We start from the raw sequence: 3,607 nt of genomic DNA on the forward strand, positions 1-3,607 counted from the left end.
ATGTCAACATTCTCTTTGTCACAAAGTGTGTCGAAAGTGGCTTTTATTTGTTGATTATAGAAAAAAAAAATGAAATGAGCATTGATATAACGCCCCGACCGCCCACAGCTAATGGGCCATCCACGCCCGCTCTCTCGGCCCGTGGACCCATCCCGTTCCAGTGATCGGTCCGTTTATTTTTCTAAAAGCTCGAAATCATTGTTTACTGACCCTTCAATCACCACCCGACCTTTTTCCATGCTTTGGTCTTACTCGCACGCTATCGCGAATCACTTTCCGATAGGTCACCCATCCTTCCACTACGCCAGCTCAAGCACGCTTAACTCTGGAGTTCTTTCAGGATGTGCTCCAGAAAAGGTAAGCCAACTTTGGTGACATAGGTAGCCAAATCAATTCACTTAAGACTTTTTCACAAATTGTAACGACCCAATTTTTGTAAAACCAAAGCCTGGTTTATTTAATTATTTATTGAACCAAACCCTTATATGAACCGGTGGTGTTGGTTTAATTATTTAATTAATCAACTTCTAAACCTAGCTATATATTCTCTTCCTCATTTGTTGCCGTCAACATCATCGTAGAGAGAGGGAGAGAGCTCAGCCATGTTTCTTCTCCTTACTTGTCGATCTCTCTTCCCCATGTAATCGCCATATTGTACTGGTCTCGAGATTGGTTTGCACGAAGTCCTTCACCTAAGAAGAACGTGATCATCGCCGTTACCGCACAACACTACCGTCTTCATCACCACCATCGCCAGCCATCACCAAATCATAGACGCATCACCATGCCTGCGCATCACCCCGGATGAGCAGTCACACCATAAGAGGCCACGGTTGGTGCTTCATTCGGAGATATGTAATGGAACCGAGAGGTGTAGACACGGAGAAGAGACGTACGTATCGGAGCTGCCCGTCATGACACTTACGGTGCCGTTCTACACTCATCAATGGTGAGCTATCGGAGATGCGGTTAATGTCACCGGAGTCCAAGATCCATCGTCGCAAGTCAACGCAGTGAAGGGTAAAATGTCTTTCCTTTTGTTTCTTGAGATACAAGCAACATTCATAGCATATTCCTAAACGTGGCTTTGCATGGGTGTAAGGACCTAGATTATGAGTTCACGTCCATCACGTAAAAAGAAGGCATAAGAAGTGGTAATGGAACGTGTCTCAGTCAACGCCATCAATATTATGAAGAAATATTCTAAAGGCCAAGGTGAGGGTCTTTTCCCGAACTTCTCTTACACGGCTTAGGACCTCGAATAAGTATAATTTGTTTCTAATGTGTTCTGTCTGTGTGAAATCGAGTCTGTCATTGCTTATTTAGTTTTAGGCTCTTTGCTTAAACCGGAACTAGGGTGTTAGATGGTTCAACAGTGCTTGTTCATTTATAATTGATAATATATATGTATATAGTATATTGAGGTGATTTGGGTGTTAGCCGACCATGGAGACGTAATTCTGTGTGTCGGCCGGAGACCAGTACGTTGGGTGTGGTGTATGCTGCGGCACAACTTAGTCGACCTGTTGTGCCAAGGCTTCGAGGTCGATAAATCGTCTACGGGCGTGTGTTACCGAGCACATATTCGGTGGTGTTTTGGCCTGTTAGTGGGCAGCGAGTATGCACCTCGCTAGGACTGTTGTGTGATCTTTGGGTATTTTAGGTACCATGTTTGCAATGTGTTAGGATTAAATTATATTTATTCGGAGTGCTCTGTCCGGGTCCATGGACTTCAGGTTTAGTATCCCATACCTCACTGAGTGACTTACCCGTTACTCACCCGTCTCTTCCCCATTTCAGGTAAGACTGACGAGTATATAATATTTGGACGGATTGGTGCTACTGGATTTTTTATTCGGATTTTTATTTGGGCTTTGGGTGAGTGTAATTGGGTATATGGGCTTTTATTATACGAGATATTGTTGGTGGCCCGCTGTTCTCCGGATTGGAGGTGAGGGGTGTCACAATTGAATTTCGCAAAGCCATTATAAGGAAGTATACCTCGAGTACTATTGGATATAGAGAGAAGTGTTGTTGAAGTAATATTCAGCTTAATAATGCCAATAAATAAATTAAATGAAACATTGACTTTGGGCTCTCCGATCCTATTGGACAGACTGATGAGACCGAGCTGCTTTTGCCAACCTTCGCTCTATTTCAGCACTCTCTCTCGATTACTTTAATGATATATGCATGATCCTGCAAAACATCGTAAGAGATTTCTTCAGATAAATTTCTTACTTCTTGTATCAAGAAGCGATGACTAGTTCATACTGTAAATAGTAACCTTTCTTAATTGTTGAAATAGTAGGCCTGAAGCTAGCAACATCTCCAACCACTATTATATTGTTAGCTAGTATTTCCTCGATCACCCCTTGAATCACTCCAATCACCGTTGATTATCCAAACTTGAATCCCAACCAACATGCAGAAAAATTACGGAACGTTCCTGCTGTTGGACCTTGAGAATAAGCACATAAGGGGAAAGTCAACGAAGGCAAGATTTTATTTTCCCCCTAACTTCTGTTTAAAAACGTGGACCGCCCTTGTGCGCTGTTTTTATCGGTTCTTTCCATTTTCCAGTGAAATATCCATTCCAACAATATATCACCCCCCTGTGATAGAGCAAACGGAGGTGCAAATTAAAAAAAATATGAAAATATTGTTCAAAGAGGTATATATGGAGCCTTTGTTGTCTCTATTTTTCATGAGAATAACGATTTTATAATTGTTAGTCCACTAATTGAGGGAGTATACGGAGTTTTACTAAATTAATTTATAAAAAAATTGAACGATGCTTATTTACCATGAAAAAGAGTTTATCATACATTAACACAAATGTAGAATATGATTAGAAATTTTAAAACAACACTAAAGATTATAGGCTTCAGTATATAAAGTATTTACCAAAAACTCAATATTTTCGTAGGGGTTAACACATAGATTTTGAGAAAATTTCAAAAAATACGACAATATTGTTTTAATGCATAGTTGCATCCTGCACTAACATATGATGATGTTCAAAGAGGTATGAAGCTTTTGTTGTCTCTATTTTTTAAGAGAATAGCGATTTTATAATTGTTAGTCCACTAATTGAGGGAGTATACGGAGTTTTACTAAATTAATTTATAAACTGTTCATTTACCATGAAAAATAGTTTATCATACATTAATACAAATGTAGAATATGGTTAGAAATTTTAAAACAACACTAAAGATTATAGGCTTCAGTATATAAAGTATTTACCAAAAACTCAATATTTTCGTAGGGGTTAACACATAGATTTTGAGAAAATTTCAAAAAATACGACAAGATTGTTTTAATGCATAGTTTTATCCTGCACTAACATATGATGGATGATGTTCAAAGAGGTATAGAGCCTTTGTTGTCTCTATTTTTCAAGAGAATAGCGATTTTATAATGGTTAGTCCCCTAATTTAGGAAATATATGAAGTTTTACTAACTTAATTTATAAAAACAATTGAGCAATGCTCATTTACCATGAAAAAGAGTTTAGCATACATTAATACAAATGTAGAATATTGTTAGAAATTTTAAAACAACACTAAAGATTACAGGCTTCAGTATATAAAGTATTTACCAAAAA

This window comes from Brassica oleracea, chromosome C1 (genome assembly GCF_000695525.1).
Source record: "Brassica oleracea var. oleracea cultivar TO1000 chromosome C1, BOL, whole genome shotgun sequence".
In the NCBI taxonomy this organism is placed as follows: domain Eukaryota; kingdom Viridiplantae; phylum Streptophyta; class Magnoliopsida; order Brassicales; family Brassicaceae; genus Brassica; species Brassica oleracea.